Source organism: Bidens hawaiensis, unplaced genomic scaffold (genome assembly GCF_021521415.1).
Source record: "Bidens hawaiensis isolate Kalapana, Puna unplaced genomic scaffold, B.hawaiensis_p1.1 tig00037175_1, whole genome shotgun sequence".
Taxonomy (NCBI): domain Eukaryota; kingdom Viridiplantae; phylum Streptophyta; class Magnoliopsida; order Asterales; family Asteraceae; genus Bidens; species Bidens hawaiensis.
In genome coordinates this window covers 159416-182428 of record NW_027505461.1, presented here as the reverse complement: position 1 = coordinate 182428, position 23013 = coordinate 159416, and the positions used below count along the sequence as shown (strand labels likewise).

General features: G+C 35.3%; 2 pseudogenes across 1 annotated transcript; one reads left to right on the top strand and one right to left on the bottom strand.

Moving 5' to 3' along the window:
• Positions 1-7060: 7060 nt before the first annotated feature.
• On the top strand, positions 7061-9825 carry LOC143613337 (uncharacterized; annotated as a pseudogene).
• A 641-nt stretch (positions 9826-10466) lies between these two features.
• Positions 10467-17538, bottom strand: LOC143613341 (uncharacterized; annotated as a pseudogene). Its single transcript, XR_013150100.1, has 7 exons — positions 17254-17538; positions 15658-15781; positions 15198-15333; positions 14837-15092; positions 14691-14756; positions 12860-13887; positions 10467-12774 (listed from the first exon to the last, which is right to left on the bottom strand). The product of XR_013150100.1 is annotated as an uncharacterized LOC143613341 (transcript).
• Positions 17539-23013: the final 5475 nt, after the last annotated feature.

The window sequence follows — 23013 nt, the reverse complement described above, 5'->3', positions numbered from 1 at the left end:
CTTTGTATGGTCAACTCTTGAAAAACACCTAGATTATGCTAAAAATCGTGAAAGAGAATGAGAGCAGATGAGTTGTGAGGCAAGAAATAATAATAATAATCGTTAGTTTATATATAAAAACGAATCTAGTTCGTGTGTATCCTAGATTGAGAGATAACTTACTTGAAACTTAATGAATAAGATAAAACACAAATTAGAGATAAAACCTTGCAAATCCTGGATACAGACTGATGTTTCATGATATGAGTTTATATAAGATCATTCTAGAAACTTAAATTTGAATTATAATACTCTTAGGATAAAGATTAAACCATCAACGAGCTGAAGAATAGTTTAAACGAGCTGATCTTCGAAGAGCAACGAACCAGCTGCTGGTGCAGCCTGGTTGCGTCACGTAGCCACAACAGCCACCCTCGTCGCGTGGCGCGGCGAGGTGGTATCCTGTTGAAGTTCTGTTTTTGACATAGTCAGCCCCTATAGTTTGTAACTTTGATTCGAATTGCTAAAACTTGATTTTTAAGATAGCTTAACGAGTTGTAACAATACTAACTCATGATTAATGGATAAAATACACTTTTACTGACAATTCGGTACCCGGATTATCGAATGGGTTGGGTACAATGAAACGGAAAAATTCGAGGATGTCACAGCTAAAATATGAAACAGTAAGATTAACGTAAATAAGCCCATGAGTCCACGACCCAAATTAAGCCTTTTAGAACAACCACGTTTTTTGGGTTGTATAATTAACGTGCATTTTAGGAAGAAAAACTTGTAAACTTGTAAACTCTATATAAGGAATATAGCTCACATTATAATATTCTTATATGACAAAACACACTCAGTGGTCCTAATGAACGCTCACAGGCGAAGTGAGATGGGCGCAATGTGGTGCTTTGATGGCACACTTCGCACGTTGGTGATCATGCTACGCGATGGACAAATATATAGCCCGTCGCGATACGCAATGGCTTGTAATTATCCTGGAAAAGTTTTTGTGTTCAAAGCGTTACGCGACGGGTCTTTAAATGACCCATCACGATATTCAACGTGGCCGCTACACAAATGTGACATGTTTCTCGCCACATGGCATAGCTAGGTCTGACTAGGCAACCTTATAAGCTAGTCGCGCTACACGATGACCCTCCTTTTAAGCCATCGCGATATGCGACCAATTCCGAAATCAACTATAAAAAGGAGGGAACAAGGCCTTCATTCTTTCTTCATTTTAACATCGCTACTCTCTCACTTTATTACACTAAGGTGTTAATATAATACCTCGAGTAGTCATAACGATACCCTGTTCGATCCAACGAAGCTTTCATACACGAATCTAAAAGCTCTGCCTGAGCAAGGTGAGACTTTGTGTGTGACATTCATGACAAAACGAGGTACACCTTAATGGCTACGTAATGGGTAAACAGTTAACCGGTTATTTCGTATCGAGTAAACGATTCACCGAACGATACTGATTATGACCAGATATATCGGGGGGCATATACAAGTGATATATTTATTATAACAACTAACATATTTATATTATAGCCATAGTATGTGCAAAACCACTTAAACGAAAAGATTTTCGTTTAATGATACACTGTAACTTAAACCCAATCGTAAGAACCAAAACAAGCATTGTATCGTCAGTCAAGCCAAAAAAGTATAAGATGTTTTAAGCAATTCGAGAAAATATTTTGGATTTTTACAACGAGTCAGTATGATTTTCTTAATTTACAAAAAATAGCTGAAAAACACTCACTTTTCGTTGTTTATCAAACCCGAACTATTTTTCTCGCCAAAAACCGAACCATGACTAAATTTGAGACCGAGATTTAACTTTGGGCACGCTTGTTATAATCATAAGAACATATTATTATTAGTAAAAATGATAACTAAACATGCAAAAACTTTTAAAATGATCCAAAAACATATTTATATTATAGCCATAGTATGTGCAAAAACCACTTAAACGAAAAGATTTTCGTTTAATGATACACTGTAACTTAAACCCAATCGTAAGAACCAAAACAAGCATTGTATCGTCAGTCAAGCCAAAAAAGTATAAGATGTTTTAAGCAATTCGAGAAAATATTTTGGATTTTTACAACGAGTCAGTATGATTTTCTTAATTTACAAAAAATAGCTGAAAAACACTCACTTTTCGTTGTTTATCAAACCCGAACTATTTTTCTCGCCAAAAACCGAACCATGACTAAATTTGGGACCGAGATTTAACTTTGGGCACGCTTGTTATAATCATAAGAACATATTATTATTAGTAAAAATGATAACTAAACATGCAAAAACTTTTAAAATGATCCAAAAACATATTTATATTATAGCCATAGTATGTGCAAAAACCACTTAAACGAAAAAATTTTCGTTTAATGATACAGTGTAACTTAAACCCAATCGTAAGAACCAAAACAAGCATTGTATCGTCAGTCAAGCCAAAAAAGTATAAGATGTTTTAAGCAATTCGAGAAAATATTTTGGATTTTTACAACGAGTCAGTATGATTTTCTTAATTTACAAAAAATAGCTGAAAAACACTCACTTTTCGTTGTTTATCAAATCCGAACTATTTTTCTCGCCAAAAACCGAACCATGACTAAATTTGGGACCGAGATTTAACTTTGGGCACGCTTGTTATAATCATAAGAACATATTATTATTAGTAAAAATGATAACTAAACATGCAAAAACTTTTAAAATGATCCAAAAACATACTTTGATATTAGACGTTGTTAGTAATCAGAAACATATAGTTTTTTGCTCAAAAACACGGATTATGATGTTTATATCACGTTTTTACGGTTTGAAAACTCGATTTCAAACACTAACCGAACCCTAATTTACAAGACTTAGGTATTGACGTTGAATAATTGGTTTTGTGTTACATGACTTGTATATATACTAACTTGAGAATCAAGAACTCAGAGAGGCGAGAAAACGACCTAAACACTCGGTAAAAACACAAAGGTAATAACCGATTACTCGTTTAGGGCTGTTTAGGATTATATTATGGTGTGCTTATTGTTAGCCTATGAAACATTTCAGGGACATTAGGGATCATATGAATGAGTCACTGCCAAATTTGTTAATTTTTTTATTAACGGAGAATATTTGGCGATTTTATTAGCGTTTATGCGATTTATTATGAAAAATAGCTAAACTGCTTGACAAACTATGCAACTTTGTGGAGAACTCAGAAATGACATTTTAAGATCACATATAAAGTTTGGGAACAATGGGAGAAGTCTATATATGGTTTGTGTAATTTCTTTTAATCTAGTTTTAACAGCGGAATTGTACGCAAACAGGTATTTTAGCCAAAGAGTTAGGTTATGGAAATTTTACAGAGGTTACTTGATGATATTTTGACCATTTATAAAATTTATCGGATTTTTCGGGAATCGTTTGATATAAACGGGTGATTTATTGGTTAATTATAACACAAAAATTGGAATTTTATAAATAGTAAGTGTAAAAATTCTGGAATCATTCTTATAAAACTAATCATATTTTAAATTTGTATTAAAAAAATTCTCATAATTTATTTAAAATTATATAAAGAGTTATAATAATTTGAAGATTTAATTTATATACGTTTTGATAAAACCGGCAGCGTTGTGTTTAACGAACTGACTGGTATATCAAACATCAAAAGTGGTTAAATATCATAGTTTGGAATGAAATTTATAAAACAAACTTTTTAAGAGATTTCTGGACAATTCGGGTGAATTATACGCGTTTTGTACAATCAAACATATATGAAATGGAAACGAACCTTGCGACCAATCCAGGTATTGAAACCCTAAATTTCTTTATAAATCGAATCCTTTTATCAAACTATATGTTTACTCAAGTTTGTGTGATCTTACCTATTTTTAAAATGCGTAAACGACCAACTTGGCCAAGCACGGAAAACGGTGAAACTAAGCCAAGACTGGTTTTAAACATTTGATATCGTACAATGTCACAATCTAAGAAAACTGATATGTTGTGGGTGCAACAGTCATACCCAGACTAGATATACAGCCCGATTTAGTTTAAAGACTGTACTAGTTTTAACAGTACAATACCAATTATATGATACGAGCTATAGTCGAGGCGTATTAATTACTGCACTTGTTACCCCTACGACACTACAATAAAGTGAGTTTCATAACCCCGCTTTTTAAATTGTTTTACGAACATTTGGGGCGAAAATCATGTTTATATATACCTATTTATCTGGAAACATGTTATGATGTGAATTGTCTAAGTGCTAACATTTGAAAGTCCCCCCACACGAGTCATTAACTACGAGCCCATGGCATGTGGCATGTGAATAGTACTATTGGTTTAACAAACTCAATTGATAGGGCCGGTTGGGTATGTCGGGACATGTTTTACAACTGCACATGACATACAAACATGTTGTAACATGCTATGTAGTGTTAGACATAGTACTCGTTTCAGGCAAAAGGGTCAATGTGGCCACGAGGAAGTGCGTGGGCGGTCAAGGGTCACGTAATAGAAGCGCGTACAGGTTTCACTTGTGGTTTAGTATAATTACATCACATACATACATACATACATACTATGACTGCTATGATTGCGTATACTGATCTCGTACAAACTTATGAAACTCACCAACTATTCATAGTTGACCCGTTTTAACATGCTTTTCTGGTGAACCGAAGTTGGAATAACATGCTTATGTGCTTTGTGCTAGAGCTTGAAACCAACCTTGTGTAGATAGACGCAAATACACTATTAAAGAATAAGCGGCTTGAAGAACCGGTTATGTGTATTTCACTTAGTTTGTAAAAATAGTACGAAATAATGTAACATAATGTAAATTAGCTTGTTAATTTTCTTTATAAACAATGTGGTTGATACCAGAGGTGTTTGTTACATTCCCGTATTACTCTTCCGCATTTACCTAGTCGGGGTTTGACATTGTGCCATCGTGTTAAGTTTCTAATCTCGTGATTATTGTTATGATTATCGGTTTATACTAATATAGATATACTACATTGTGTTTAACTAGATGCTTAATACCAAGAAACACTTTATTTGTAACCTTGCAAGGTGAGACATTTGATTTTTTGTACAACTCACATTTGCGTGAAACAACTGGTTTTCCAATGATGTCATAATGATTTTTAAACTTATTAAACTCATGATAGATAGTCCACTAGTTTTCAAAATGTTAGTTGCATTACTACGATTAAGTCTGTGCAGACTTATGCGATTGTTACTATTGGTATTGTGAGGTTTAGTAACAAGGCTTACCTAATGGGCTATTACACGTTACTTATTGGACAAGGTTAGCCAATAAGTAATATGACCATAGTCACATATATGGTCGAGTGACATGTATCTTTCGCTAATTTGTAAGCAGACATGTGTAAAAACATCTTAATGTTGTAACTGTAAAAATGTGACATTTACAAATGAATCTGCTCACAAGTATATCTTGCTAACCAAATATTTTTAAACATGTTTCAGGTGGCTTGTTAAAGACACATGAATGATGAATGCGGGCTTTCAACTTAAATAAGTGGATTGTCACCATAAAAAAAAGAAATATGTTTTGTAAATTAGGGTTTATCCCTATAAAATTTATGTTTGTATAAATATGAGGTTTATCCCCAGTTTATGAAATAAGAATCATGGTGTTTTTACACGATGATTAATTTTCCTAAGTACGGTCCTGATGAATTATTCCGCTGCAAAATATTTTAATAATAAGCACCGATACCACCGCTTGTGTTCACGGCTCCCTTCCCGGGGTATAAAGTCAGGGGATGTAACAAAAGCATAACATTAAAATAGGTTAAAAAACATAACAATAGTCGTTCACTTTGGATTCTCCGGAGTCAGAGTCATCTTGAGCTGGAGCCTCCCTAGTAGCCAAAGCCGCAAACTAGAGATGGTTTCTCAAACATCCCATGCTTCTATGGAAAAACACCATGCGAGATACATAGTTTCAGCAGTCACAATTTGCTTGTGAATATGTTTGTCCTTCGAGAATCTCAGTAAGTGCCCGCGTAGAATCGATGGAATTGACCAGCACTTCACTTTGAGTTGATTTGGTGGGTGGAAATATCAACAGTACCTCTAAATTGAACATATGCCGTATGAACTATAGGCTAAAATTAGCTTCCCGTTGTGTCATTTCCCGTCACGTACATCCAAGCATTCGCCAACACGACCTCGTTGTCATAGCTCCACATCACCGGTCGTAGGCATTTTTTGTTTGTGACTTGGAAAAAGAAAGTGTTCGAAAGAGATAGAAGAATGAATTAATGTGTAAAAACTGACTCAAATCTTAAATATATATATATAAATGAAACCTCCCTACATTCTCCCATACTACAAGATTGTTTTATTTGTAAATGAAGGCTTCTCATGCATTTGACCGAACTCACGGGTATGGGTCTCACCAAACATAGATAGCCCTTAAACATGTTATAACATCTCATTAAATTAAAAATTAATCTAATCAAATATTTGATACGAAAATCCAATAAAATATGGATATACTAAAAACTAGTATCCGATTTTTTTAAACAAATATTATTTATAATTAATAAACAATTTAAAAGTAAAAAAAAATAAGTGGGTCATGGGCATCGCCAAACCCAAATATCTTTTAAACTGGGTTATAACGTCTCATTTATTTGTTGAACCCTTTCATTGTCAAATCCTAAGTATATTATTAACTTCATTACAATAAATAAAATTAAAGTCCAAAAAAATATATAAATATTATAAACGAATAATGTAAAAAAAACTCGTAATACGGGGGATAAAAACTTTCTATACCAAAGAGATCCGGGAGATGTTCCCGCTAATCCCGTGCACCAACCCACCTACCCCATAAAGCGCCATTACCCCCCACCCCACAACAAGGCGCCATTACCACCCCCATCCCCCTAAGTAGTAGTAAAACTAATAACTAAATAATATGACATGAGAGAGACATCATATCTTTATATCTAATTTGTAGAACAAAAGTGGGCAAGGCCATACATGCTCACATGTCCAGACTCCAAAATCTCCAAGGCATATACCCACACTTTGTGATTGTAAGCATATGCCGCACAAATTGGCAAATCCTAAAGCGTCATCTCCTATATATGTCTCTTTATCATTGCACCCATTTCCATAACATTTTAACAATTCGTTGCATATCTCATTGTTTCACTCTTCCTCACTTCAGTTTCAGGTTTTATTATACATACCCTTTAATCACCCTTCAATCTTTAATATAAAAGTTAGTAACTTTTGTACTGATTTCTTGTAAATCTTTAGGGTTTGGAATTGCAGTGGAAGAAACATGAACAGAGCTAAATTGGGTACAATGGTTAATGGGTCTAATTGTTATTCTTCTTCTGCTTCTTCTTCAAAGGTTGTCATTAATGATCCCAAATTGCTTCACCAGAAGAAAGCTGCTATTCGCCTTGCGGGTCCTTCTAAATTTCAGGTTTTTGGACTTTTAATGGTTTCTTTTTAGGGTTTATGGAATCTTTACATCATAAAGTTGTGAACTTTAGGGTTTTAAGACATTGTGTGAAATGCCCAAATGAAAACTTGTGGATTAGAACAAAAAGTTTACTACTTTGACCATTGAAAAGTTAATTTAGAATGTTGGTGCGGGTCGGATTAAAGCGCATAATAAAATTTGGGACCTTTTCCTAAGAAAAATTGTTTTCGATCCTGTGAGCTCCTGTGTCATAAATGCGTATGTATAATTATAGAACACAAGCCCTATAGTCAAACAATATTGAAACCAAAATTACCTATATATAATTTGTTAATTATTATAATATGGGGGCCCTAGAGAAGTGAGGACCCTGTTTAGTGCAATCTTACAAAGTATCTGATTTATGAGCCTGCACAAAGTTACTAATTTGACCGGTTTGGTTTGGAACGATTTGAGAGAAATGAATACTGTAACCGATTGAAGCCGGTTTGAGTTGAAACCATTTAGTTACTGGTTTCGTAAAAAAAAGTTTAATATGAAAACTAAATACATAACATAAACAACATAAATTTATATTTTAATTGTCTTTGTAATTTTAGAAATAACAAAAACATAATCTTGTTACATAAATAACAATATTTTAGAAAATTACGATACGAAATACTTTTTGTGTTTTGATATTTTTATTGGTCTATGGCGTAGTCGTCGTGTATGTTTATTCTTTGGCATCACTATTTCTGCCGAGGTGTATCGGTTCATTATACACAAGTTATTCATCGGAGAGTGGAGTCAATTGTCCGTTTGCCACCTTCATATGTATAAGTAGCATTAAGTGTATCATTTGTTTGAACTGTAGGTTATTGCAGATTTTGATAATACACTGACAAAGTTTTGGGTTGATGGATGTCGAGGACAATGTATGTTCGCGGTTTATTTAAAAATTTGAACTTTTAATCTTTATTATGTATTTTTACTGTAATTAAATTATTGTCTAATTATACTTGTAGCCAGTCACGCGCTTCTACAACAGGATAACCCTGAGTACAATGCTAAAAGAGACGAGTTATTTAACTACTATCATCCTATTGAATACGACCCACAAATCCCAGTTGATGAAAAAACAAAGCTCATGGTGGAGTGGTATGTAAACTATTTTGTGTTTATACACTCAAAAACACTTTAAAACATATAAATCATTTTTTTATTATTATTATAGGTGGGGTAAGACCCATGGTCTTCTTATTGAAGGCGGTCTAACGTACGAAGCAATAAGAAATTCAGTAGCCAATGCAGTTATTGCTTTCAGAGAAGGCGTTGTTGAGCTTTTCGAGTTTTTAGAGGCAGGCTTTTGTTTATTTTAGCATCATTTAAATGGTCAATTTAGTTAATATTTTTATATTTTTTATTTGCTATCTGTAGGAGAGAGATATCCCGGTTCTTATATTTTCAGCAGGTCTAGCTGATATTATTGAAGAGGTAAGTTATGCCATTGTCATGTCATCACATATGTATGCCAGCAGGCACTTATTTTGGATTTTATCAGGTTCTTCGTCAGAAACTGCATAGGACGTTCAAAAATGTCAAGATCGTATCGAATCGGATGAAATTTGACCAGAATGGTAACCTGGTATCGTTTACAGGTAACATAAACTAAGTAACCATGTTTTAATTAAGTTTTTAGTCATGATGTTTTGAATTTTTAATTATGAAATTTATACAGGGAAGTTGATCCATAGTTTAAACAAGAACTAGCATGCGCTTGATATGGCTGCATCTTTGCACGATCATTTGGGTGATGTGGATGATCAAATGATGGATAGCGCGTCTGTGAAAAAAAGAACAAATGTGTTACTTCTTGGTGATCACATGGGAGATCTCAGAATGTCTGATGGTTTGAATTATGAAACGCGCATTTCTGTTGGATTTTTGTAAGTTCTAATATTAATAAATTGTGCTTTTTGTTGGATTAAAATGAGTATTTTGCCAGCCAAAATGGCAAATTTGTAATTATATTGTACACTTTTTGCAGGAACCATAACATTGAGAACTCACTTGATACCTACCGCAATGGATTTGACATTGTTTATATAGTAAGTGTGATTATATATTACATGACTAATAAAAGTAACTGCAACTATATATGTAAGTCAAAATTTTTTATAAAAATAATAATGTTTTGCAGGATGATGCACCGATGTCAGGAGTGGTGAAGCTAGTCTCAGAGCTATTTTCTCCTGCAAGTGATTAAACTTTTGGTTATTCTAAATCACGGTGTCATTTTATGGGCGTTTTCTTAGTTTCTGCATCAAGTATGCTTTATAACTTGCTAGCAATCCTTTGGGTCCCCTGATGCTTTTCTTTATAACTTTCTTAGTTTCTGTTAATTTGGTTTTTATTAATCATGATGCTAGGGGCCATGGTTTCACTCATTGTAACGAAACAGTTTAGTAGTTCTATATAATGCATCATTCAAAATGAAAATTTTTCTGCTTTTGTATGTTGAAAAGGTTTTCGGTTTGGTCGTTTTGTAGTTTAATTTCGCAAATTTTCAGCTATTTCTGGACTTTATGGTTGGTAATGTGGCAATTAGAAAATATGAAGGTTCAACTGTAAGTGGTTATTGTGGCACATGTTAAAAAGAATAAAATCTACTAATTGGGAATTTGGAGTTTTGAAAACATTGAAATTGAGAATCTACTTTAGGGAAGTTGGAACTTTGGATGTTTGAACTTGTATATTCATTTCAGAACTAATAATATCCCTGAGAACAGCAGATGCGACATAAAGACTTAAATAAAACTGTAAAATAAGAATAACAAATGGTTTATTTCTCAATCTTAACTATTCTTTGATTTTATCTTTTCTTCTAATTTATTTAATTCAAGTCAGATTTCAAATTTGGCAAAAATACTTCCCAAGCTGGTGAATGATACTAGTGATGATACATTATTTTAGACTTTAATCTAACAATCATTTATTACAATGAACAAAGTTTGAACCATAAGCCTCTATTTCAAGTAGTACAGTAACATATATGCCTTTAAAACTTCAAACCCTTGTTCAAAAATTGTGATCTAATAATAACACCCTAGCCACAACAATACTTGACAACATCAACACACTCTAAACAGAAAACGAAGACACCAAAAACCCGTCCTGCTGCTCATTTCTTCCTGTTCTTGCCTTTCATAACCCTAACTATCCTCCTGTTTGATTTGTCACCGCCCGATCCCAAAGAGAAACTCCCACCTCCAGCATTGAACTCTACACTTGATGACTGGAATGGATTCTGAGGTGGCGGTGCTTGGTTTGGCTGACCACCAAACGAGAAAGAAACCGGTGCTGGGGCTGGGGTTGGGGTGGCTGAACCGAACATGAACCTTGGTGAGCTTGCAGGAGCCTGACCAAATGGAGAAACGGGACTGTGAGTTTGCATTGAATCCTCAGCCATACTGTCTTCCATACTCATCTGGTCACTGTTATTGTTATTATTATTATTAACGGCTCCAAATACAGGAGTTGAGTTTCCAAAAACAGAAGGGCCGCCGAAAGATGAGTTGGAAGCTCCAGCTGTCATAAACGAAGGTGCGGGTGTAGAAGATGCGCCAAAACTGAAGACTGAGGATGATGGAGATGTAAATGTCAAACCGAACGCTGAAGATGTTTGGGGTTGTTGCCAAGTGGAACCGAATATGGAAGTGGTGTTACCAGATTTGGTCTCAGAAGTGGGACCCAAGGAACTGGTACCAAAAGTTGATGAACCAATAGCAGGAGCCGAGGACCCGAAAAGAGTACCGGTGGAAGATGCATTGGTGCTTGCTTGAAATCCATTGCTGATATTGAAGAAAGATCCAGGTGACTGAGAACTAGTGGTTGAAGGAGCTGCTGCTGAAGAATTAAAAGCAAAAGGGACACCTCCAGTGGTGGCCATGGTGGTTGAATTAGCTGCTGCTGTAGAACTAAAGCCAAAGGGACTGGGAGTGGTGGTTGAGGTGGCTGCAGCTGAAGAACCGAAACCAAAGGGAGTGGCCGTTGAAGTAGCTGCTGCTGCAGAACCAAAGCCAAAGGGAGTGGTGGTTGAAGTAGCTGCCGTTGAAGAACTGGCACCAAAGAGACCACTTCCGGTGGTGGTGGTGGCGGTTAAAGTAGGTGGTGCCGGAGAACTGAAGCCAAAAAGACCACCAGCGGTGGAGGCGGTAGTGGTCGAAGTAGGTCCTGCTGAAGAACTGAAGCCAAAGAGACCACTAGCGGTGGAAGTGTTGGCGGTGGAAGTAGTTGCTGCTGGAGAACTGAAGCCAAAAAGACCACTTCCAGTGGTGGCTGCGGTGGTGGAAGTAGCTGCTGCTGCAGAACTGAAGCCAAAAGGACCACTACCGTTGGTTGAAGTTGTTGCCGCCGGAAAACTGGCGCCAAAAAGACCACTTCCGGTGGTGGTGGCTGCTGCCGAAGAACTGGCGCCAAAAAGACCACTTCCGGTGGTGGCTGCTGCCGAAGAACTGGCGCCAAAAAGACCACTTCCGGTGGTGGTGGCTGCTGCCGAAGAACTGGCGCCAAAAAGACCACTTCCAGTGGTGGTGGCTGCTGTCAAAGAACTAGCGCCAAAAAGGCCACTTCCGGTGGCGGTGGCAGCCGGAGAACCGACGCCAAAAAGACCACTACCAGTGGTGGTGGTGGTGGTGGTGGTTGATGTAGCTGCTGCCGAAGAACTGGCTCCAAAGAGACCACTTCCGGCGGCAGCGGTGGTTGCTGCCGGAGAACTGAAGCCAAAAAAACCGCTTCCAGCGGTGGTATTGGTGGTTGAAGTAGCTGTTGCTGGAGAACTAAATCCAAAGAGACCACTTTCTGTGGTGGTGGTGGTGGCAAAAGTTGTAATAGCAAACGGTGAGCTGGAACTTGTGGTGGTGTTTCCGGTTCCTGCCACTGAAGTGCTTGGGGCTGTTGAAGCAGCAGACCCAAAACTGAAACCTTGAGGTGACACAGAAGTAGAGAAAGTAACAGCAGGGGTAGTGGTGGTGGTGGTGGTGGTGGTGGTGGTGGTGGACAATGTGGCGGCAGTACTGGCGGAAGCTGAAAAGGTAGCCAATGAAGGAAAAGTAGGAGGGTTTGAAGCAGGTGTTGTGTCGGGAGTACTTATGTTCTTGGTAGACGTGCCAAAAGAGAATATACCATCTGATGATGTGGCTGCAGAAGCAGCAGGGAATAAAGACTCAGATTTCCCATTCAAGACACCATTTTCATCCTTGTTGGAAACTGAAACTTTTGCAGCATCTTTCTTTGCAACCGAATTAAACACACTGCAAAAACAGAATAACAATGAGGATCCATACATAGTAACTAACAAAAATATGTAAACAAATGGATGTTCAGTTGTAACCTAACCTGATTGGGACGACTTCTTTTGCTTTCGCATCTGAACTAGCATTCGGTTTAAATTCTGAAACTTCGTTAGCAGCAAACGAGAATGGTGAGACCTTTACCGGATCAACCTTTTCGATTTGGGAGGTTGATTTTGTAAACACACTTGATTGTGTGATTGTAACTGGTGGAGACGATGAAAATGAGACAGGAATCTTAAACCCTAACCCTTGATCACTAACCGAGCCCTTGTTTGTGTCATTTTCACCTTCTTTCAACTTAATCTGTTCTGGAACTTTAGAAACCTCATCAAACACGGGTTTATTATATTCGACTAATTCAGAAGCTTTAGAGACTTCCGGTACTGTTGGGGTTTTGATGATGTCAGCAGCAGAGGTGGTCCCATTTTCATGAACGCCATCGTTTTCATCATCCATCTCAAATGAATCCTCAGGTGCGCTCATCTGAAAAGCATGTTTAATCTGTACTACTTCGGTAACCTTCGAGGGTAATTCAGTTGGTTCAGCCACTGGTGCTTTATCTTTCAAAGTATCTCGCACATCACCGTTGACAGAAGTGAACATGTTATTAGATACAGGAGACTTCCTTACACTACTTTCTTCAGTCTTGTCTTTGCTTTTAAAAATCAACTCTGGTACAACTGGCTTCTGAATATCATTAACACTGGAAACAAATTTAGGTGACTCTACTTTTTCCAAGCTTTTAAGAGCTTGACCATGAAGCATATCTAATCTTAGTTCATTTGTTGATACTGAATTGTTTTCTTTTGGGCTCGGTTTGTCACAAAGTTGCAATATTTTGGTGGCTGTTTGAGTATCTTTTGCAGGAACAGAAGCATAGTTTGAAACTGTTGGTTCAGATTTGTCTGCTAACAGCAGAGTCTGACCCACACCGTCCGGTTGTTGAAATCCAGTGTACCCGAGTTCTTTCTTTTCTCTTTGTGATATAAGATTAGCTTTCTGTCGAATCCTACGAAGCGAGTTACCGGACCCAATATCATCATCTAGCACCGAACTCCTACGTTTTAGAGCCTGATAAAGAAAGTGAAAAACAGTTGAAAGAAAAAGATTAAAAAACATATTATATAAAACAAATTGCAAATAAAGAAAATTAACTATGTTTTGATTTCTATTTGAACTCACAAAAAAGCTTAATCTTTTTAAAAACATATATTAAGAGTAATCTCATCAGTTAACCAACAAAAACAGATCAGTAACCAAAAAACCAAACTGTAATAACCAAATCCAAAGAAAACCCAAAAGGTTAGGTTTTATGTTTTTGTAATAACCAAACTTTCAGTTCAGGTTCTATTTTGCACGTAATTAAAATTGAAGATACCAAACCAAATTTATAAATTTTAAATTTTAATTTTTTATTTTAAGTAACTTGAAAGAATTTTCTAAATAGTGTAACCAAGAAAATTCAGCCCAAATGTATGATCAACTAATTATAAATTAACAAAAGATTTAGACCAAAATTCACTATTCTGGGCCAACTTTTTTCATCTAAAATTTCAAGCCCAAATAAAAAAAAAACCGAAAAACCAAAACTGAACCAAACACAAACTGAAAACCAAAAAACCGAAAATTCCATTTTAGTTTTTGTTCAGTCTGAACCCAAAACCGACCCAAATCAACCCGTGCACTTTCAGATGCTACATCAGCCTACTTTGAGAGTAATGTCAACAAGGTCAAAGTTACTGGTGTCATCATTTTTATCAGATAACCAGATCAGATTTTGAAAGATGAGTCTTTTTATGGGTGAAAACCAAATGTGTTAATAGAAAAATCAGACCAGTTACCCAAATCTATAATCTAAGAAATTACACAAATACCGTTCTCCCTTCCTGCCCTTGAAAAGATGTCAACGCAGCATCATGAGCATAATCTGATTTGATTCCCTGAAAATTACGCATACATAAACAAATTCTTAAGCAATATTAACAAGTAAGTTCAATAGAAGCAAGCAGGTTAAGCAAACCTGTTGGCTAGAAGTTGAAGGACTTTTGAAATACGGACTGCGAGCCATGGTGTACATCGCAGATCTGCCTCGAGATCTTGGTGTTGCAAAACCATTTTCAAGATTCCTTAAACTGTTTGTAGTCTTTTGAGCCACTGGTGTAAACGGAGTTCTTGGGAAGCAACTTTGAGTCTTGTCTAGGCTCTTGATTGGTTGGCCTTGATCCCATGTAAGACTTTGCTAGCTCAGCAGGTGAAGCAATCTCCTCCTTAAGAACCTGAAAACAATATAATAACAAATTGTATATGATGAAAAACTGTTTGCTTAGTATAGCATATAAATGATTACAGAGACCAACATGAAACATTAATATATTACTTACTCCTGATGTAACAATGGGAGTTGATATAGCAGCATGAAAGGTAACCCTCTTCTCTCCATGTTTTTCCTGTGAGTCATCAAAAGGTGACTCGGTGGTTTTTGAATGCAATACTGAAGTCAACCGTTGAATTTCAGACCTGTTAATTGTGACATGATTCACACAAACACGACACTTAGGCCAACAAAAACTAAACGATGTCATTTAATGAACAAAGCATTGCTATCGAATACTTCAAAAATATACTCGGCTCCAGTGGAATCTGAAATGAAACGTTTCATACACCATCGACAGCCAAAAATAGAAATAAATAGAATATTCACTTAATAAAGAAAGTGTTGTTATCGATATGAAAAATTCATACAATAGTGTCACCATATGATTAAAAAGAAACACTATTTAATTTCCCTCAGAAAAAAGATTACATATAACAATGTAAGATTGTAGTAAAAAAACAACCAACCTAGTAAAGGTTTTTTGTTGCAACATTTGTTCAAGCTCTGATATCCCGGTCGCAGCCGCATTGCTAGCAGCATTACCATCTTCTCCTTCATTCTGAAGAACATTCTGAGGGTCTTCATTAACCTCTGGTCAAATAAAAGTTATTGTAAGAACATGCAAACCGTAATATCTTAGTATTGTTTTCAGCAATAAATAATATAATGTTTAATGTAGTCTTATATGATGATTAGACTACATGATAATTCAGATTATGTTTCAGCTCATTTGTAGATTACTTACAAAAATTACTCAAATAGTGTCATGTTATTCTCCACCTTACACATCAAAACTAACAATATAAACTCACATGTAACACAATTCTAAAGTTTGAAAGTCCAACTTTACACGTGTACAGCATTTCACTTTTCCACATGTCGTAATCTACTAGACTTTCTAGTGAGCAAGAAACTTTAAACTTTATAGAAAATTATTTCATCCATACACCACTAGTCCATGCAGAAAATTACAAAAAGGCGTGATTTTAAAACGTGAAGCGCACCGAGGCGACAGAGCCCCAAGTTGAGACACAAAGCGCAAGGCTTGTCGTACGCGAGATGCGCATACTGTTTGAAGTAGATATTAACATCTAAAATTCCAATAATACAAAGTAGAAAGTAGATAGGAATAAAAAATTACATCAATACATGAAAATTTCCTTTTACTAATATAATAGCATCAAACTTCATAATATTTTGAAGTAGAAGATAGTAAAACAGTTTCAACATATCTAAAAGGTAACAAACAGTTAATGAGCAACTCAAAAGATGATCTTTCCATAAACAAAAAAGGAACTACCAAATAATAGAATGAAGGGTTACAAAAACGAGATGCGAATCTGCTGTTTACGATTGGGATTGAAGATTGCAATTAGTTTACCATTGAAAAACAGAATAAAAAGTTACGATAGGGTTAAAGTAATTAAAACTCATGAATCAACGGGCCAGATACTCAGGTTAAAGGATAAAAATACCCAATGGGTCACTTAATTCGTAAACTCTATGGCCATGCACTTTCTGTACAGAAAACCCATAGGCTGTGCGCGTCACACCTCACCATTAAAAGCGCAAAAGCCCTCGCTTTTAAAACAAACCACGCCTTAAGTCATTCAAAGCGCACAAAATTGCGTCCCGCGCTAGGCACACTTTTTAAAACCAAGCACAAACGTGAAACCTTATTAAAAAACAGAGAGATCAAATACATTCATTTCATGATTCATCCACAGAGAAAGAAAAAAAAAACCTGCGCGGATATTTAACGTGAACATATGAAGCTGGCTTCATTTGCCATAAAACAGAACAGAGTATTCTAACAATAAAAAAAAGGTCTATCTAAAAATAATAAGAATATAATGCACAATATAATCACAAACTAGCAGATCTCAACAATTCAAAAATGCAGTAACCAAAATAAACATATTTCCACAGCCAAAACACTAATTAATTAAGGAATTCATAAAACCCTAATATAACAATAAAAAACCATATAAATACCACAAAATTAGGTCAAAAATACAATAAAACCACAAATAAACGTAATTTCAACAATAAAAATAATAAACCTGTGGGCCCAAGGGATCTAGGAGGAAGACTCCTACGGAAAACATCAAACAGGCGGTGAGTTCCGGCGTAAATGAGTCTGGAAGCGGGGTCCACCAGCTTCTTAAACATGCTAGGGTTATTGTTTCTGACGGCTGTAGGAGGCCGAGAATAAGGTGTGGCCGGAATACTACGCCGGAGAGGCTTCTTACGGAACTTGCCTCCGGCTCCGGCGGGTTCGTTCGGAGCAGTTCCATAGCCGGCAGACGCCATAGGAGCTGATGGTGAATAATAATAATAATAATAATAATAATAATAATAATAATAATAATAATAATAATTTGGGAGAAAGGAGAACGGTGGGAGAAGGAGAAAATTGAATTGGGGAATTAGGGCTTTTTATTATTTGGGCAGGAATGATAAATTAGGGCTTATGGAAGGAATTATTATTATTTCTAGTCCTTTAAATTTATGAAATTTTTTTTATTTAAAAAAAAACATTGGTTTAATTAGTTTTTATTTATAATAAGGTTCTATACTCGCGCGCGTTGCGGCGGAAACATTAATATACATTAACATGTATGACGTGATGTGACGTTGAAAAGACATAAAGTTACTAAAGTTTGCCCTTGCGTTATGACATACCTGATTTTAATAAAATTCATATCAAGACGTAGACATAAATAAAGATTTATATATATATATATATAAATTAAGTTGTCATGAAGAAAACATATAAATATATTATATCCGACCCTTGTGTTTTGGTCGTGCATCGTGTGAGTTCAATAATAAATAAAATTTATATCAAAGCGTATGTAGAAAATAAAGTTTTATTCGAAATTTATTGTGACGTCGCATCATAAAAAATGTAAAAATGTGTTATATTAGACCAGTATCATTTTCAAACTAAATATATATCCACACTTATATAAATAAGCGTACCACAATAAACATAAGACTTAAAATATTTTTAAAAGTAAAATATTAATTATCTCTATATATAATAAATGAAAACAGGTTCTGACACGTGTCACCATCACATGCATTTGGGACACGTGTCATCCTGAGGTTGCATTTACTAATGTGTTCATCAACCACACTATCCACGTAGCCTTTTTTTATAAAGCTTCCCTGAAAGCCTCTTTTTCTTGAATCTTCACTACAAAACAAACAAAGATAGAAGAATCTAGATCTATAATTTAAATTCAAAATATTCCCCCAACATCCACAATCTCTCTCACATCTAGATCAAGAAGAATGAGACCGCTTCCTTCGTAAGTTGCTCGAAACATTTAACCTATTCTTTTTCCTTTTTCTTAGATCTATGCTTTGTGATTATTAACCATTATTCTTGTAGGTTTTTTCAGATTTCAAGGGTTGGAAGGAAACCTTCATATATGAAAACTGTTTACAGGTTACACAGATCTGATTTTGAATATTAGTTTGGAATAAGGTTTTGTTTCCTGTTTTTATACCAATGTGTTCTTTTGCTTTTCATTTGAGTATTGATTTTTTGATCGATGTAAGGGTTTGTTTCAACTTCCAACTATTTCTTATTATACCTTTTACATAAACAAATATAAAGAAGTACATTAAACTTATAATAAGTACTACAAATAACAAAGTCATGATGATGGCTGTTACAAAAACTAATACATATTCCTGTAGAAAAACACAAACTTTATTTGCTTTATAACTTAATAAATGTTTTTATTTATTCTGTCAATAAATTATTAAAAAATTTCTTAATAGGCAAATATTTAAAAAAAACAGTCTAAAGTTAGATTTATTAACTCAAGATGACATGATTACTGAATTTTGTTCGGTTTTGTCGTTTTCAGTTAACGATTCAGTTATTGCCCACCCCTAATACCCACAAGAGGTTGTATAACTCTTCACTTTTACTTCTTGGATTATAACAATAAAATGTATAAATGGTGCAGGGTTCTTTTATTATCCTATTTATCCAATACAGTTACTTTTATGTCATATTATAATCAACTTTAACACACTAGAGCTGGTTGTTAGCACATATTATAACTTTTACAACTTTTCTTTATTCCCACAAATGATTTTTAAACATAGGATATTGTTCTTTCTTGAAACAACCATTATCTTTTTCAACATTGATGTTGTAATTCTTGGTCGGTTGGGGTAAGCATGTGGATCTGAATGGATGTAATTGCTCTATATTTATTTTAATTGTTTGCTTTTCTTAATACTTTGTAGTCGTTTGCTTGGTCGGAGTTGTGGCGTTTGGAAGTGCTTTTCGGTAGATATTTTTCTTTATGGTTGACTTCTTTATATTTTGTGTCTTTTAAAGATTGTATGTTGGGTCTTGGAGTTAAGTAATTGATTGCAAGCATAACTAAAATCATTTTTTTTCAATTGAGCAGTCTTGAATTTAAATTAGGTGTAACATCCTACTTTTTGTTATAATAATAAAATGAATTTCGTCTATTTTATAGTGGGTCGTTATCGGTTTAGATAAATAGAATATGAGTTGGGCTAGTGTTGGATAAATGGATATGAGTTATGGACTTGGGTTATGAAAGAAAGAAGGAAAGACCATGGGCTTAAGCCCATGATCCATAAATATATAAACCATAATCACCACTTAATCCTTCATTTCACATATTCTATACACCATTCAAAACACACACTTAAGCTTTCTCTCTAGTTCTTCCTTTCTTTAAACCGAAACCAAGAAGGAAACCGAGCACTGACCCGAGTTAATGATAGTTTGATATTGTATGAACTCAAACCGTTAGATTTAGTCACGAAACGATGAGCCGACACCGTTAAACCGTTTAAGTCACGAGATCCGGGTGGAATCGGGTATTAACCGAGCAAAAGATGAGCCTAGGGATCACCCTAGCTCAGATCTGGATCAAACGGGACGAAAAACGGTGCTGAAACACGTTTTTCCGGGCACCGCCGGTTTTCCGGCACGACGGCGCCTGGGTATTTAAGGATGTCAGAAAATGTTTCTGACAAACCCTAACCCTAATTCGTTAACGGAGAGTTAACGAACTAGGGGTGATTCGTCAAGTGAATTCGCTAATGAAAGCTTAACGAGCTAGCCTTAGTTCGTGTCCTGATTCGTTAAGGAAAATATAACGAATTAAGTCCAATTCGCTGAGACCATTTGTTAACAGAGATAACGAATTAGAAGGTCCAATTCGTTACATGGACTGGTTCGTTAAATGGAATGTTCGTTATATGGACTGATTCGTCAAAGGACTAGTTCGTTAAAAGGTTCAATTCGCTACATGGACCAGTTCCCTAAGATAAGTCAATTCGCTAAGAGCAATGTAACGAACTAGAAGTTTAACAAAAGGACAGAATGGTCCCTGAACTTAGAAAAATGAATGATTTAATTACAAGGAAGCCCTTGAACTTTTATGTAGCAAATTAATCAATGATTCAAAATGCTAATGGAAAATGTGACAATACAGTTAATAGAAATAAAATTTTTCCAAGCTGACCTGGCAGCTCGACCCCAGCCAGGGGCTCTGCCCCTTGGACCCTGCTGAGGGCTGACGCCCCTAGACCCCGCTGCCAGGGGCGCTGCCCCCGGACCCCCGTTCGTTGAGAGTTATAACTAGACTAGAAACACGATGTGAGTAGTAATAGATAATTGATACGCGTAATTGTTATACAGTTAGTCGTGCACAGCTAAGGAAATGAATTACAATTAACGGTGAACGTAATCGAGTTCAGGTGAGTTTCTGGCCTCATTCCTTGTTATGTTTTCGGGGCTGTGTGCATACTCGATGTGATTAGTTAATACACTTATCCTAAGCGATAAGTGTATGCCATATATGTATTATGTGAAATGCATGAATAATTTCTTGTCGGTACATGAACGATCTTCAGAATTGCATGTACTGCCAGGTAATGGTTTGATGTTATATGTATGTTGTAAGATGAAGATTGAATAATGTATGCACGTACGAAACTTTACAATTATATATATAGAAAGTATGCTATGGAGGTATGGAAGAAAGGGTACCGGACCCTAATAATATCCGAGGATGGAGGGTGACCGGACCCTAATAATATCTGAGGATGGAGGGTACCGGACCCTAATAATATCCGAGGATGAAGGGTGACCGGACCCTAATAATATCCGAGGATGTAGGGTGAATGCTCTTTATAACGTAAGGTTAGTTATGAATGTATATGAACGAATGATGGACATGTTAAGTATGTAATGCGTACCTTCGGGCACGTATATGTGTATGTCAAGTAAGTTATGTGACTAACTAGAACTCACTCAGCGTAGCTGACTTTTAGTATGCACGCAGGCAAATAGGTTGAGGCAGCTCACGTGATTGAAGACACATGGCATGGAATCGAAGATACTGGCATCTCGAAGAAATGTTGTGATGTTTGAAAGACTATGTTTTGTTTTAAATGACTATGAATGTTTTATAAGACAAGATTTGGAGGTTATGTAAGATATTATGGTTGAAGTTTTATATCCCGCGTAAAGTTTTAATTAACTCTGATTTGTAAAACTGTGTTTATGAGTAAATCCAACACCAAAGTAAGGCTATCGGTAACGGGGCCTTACATTAGGGCAGAATTTTAGTTGATGGGATTATTAGTTCCTCTATTTAGAGTTAGTGATGGAGGATATTCATATATTCTAGGTGTATAATTAAGTAAAATTATTTTACTCATTATTATCATTAGTTGGATTTTCTAATAGTGCATATCATTATTTGGGGTATTTTTAGAGTATCATTGATTATAGTAAGCTTAATTTGCTTTTGTAGGAGCATCATTGATAATTCTAGGCTTTTTGTAACTGACGATTCCTTTATGTATATTGCTTTATTTTGTGTTTTGGTTGTGCTAAAATGTAAACTTGATTCACTTGTAATATTGTGATTCATTTGTTATACTTAAAAGTTTCTTTGATAAAGTTCTCTAGAGAACTCTTTTATTTAACTGGTTTCATTTTTTTTTGTTTTAGTTTTGGGCTTTTAAAATGTTAACTTATGAGTGTATGATATAAATAATGATATTAGATATGGAAGGAAAGCATGTGGACTTAGATTTCACTAACCAAATGTTCAACTCATGGAAGACATGGATTTAATGTACTTCACTAACCTTTTATTTCATCAAATTTAACCTTTGGTGATTTTGCATATGTTCTAAATTCTAGGATGATTTTGCATTTGTTTCATTTATTTTGTAGGGGTTCACAACAACCAAATTCAGATCTCATGGAAGACATGTGCGAAACTCTCGGCTATACTCATCATTGGTTCTCATGGTCTTCTAAAAGGTAAAATGTTTATTTAACAATTAAAAATACTTATTTTCAATATGTATCATGTCCAGAATACATTGTTTTATACTAAATTGCTAATTTGTTCATTTTTAATGTTAAATATATTCATTGTATTATAATTTTTTTTATTCAAAATACTTTTGACATCTAAACCAGTTGTAAAAGACTACAAACTCAAATCCAATTTTTTTCTACTTCATAATTCCAGTTTCAAATTTAAAAATTGTGTTTTCCAATACTTTTCACCAAATAGGTATAAAGTCCTGTACAAATCATTTTTACTTTTTCAGTCTTACTAAAACAAATTTCAAACTTTTTTTTAACCAATAAGTCAACTACAAGACAAATGATGAGTCTAAAATAGTATTATTAAATGTCTTATATATATTATGCATATTTTTGCTTTAAGATTTAGATGTGGTGTAAAGAATCATTTTAAATCAATTCTAGCATGTTTACTAATTAGAGTTCA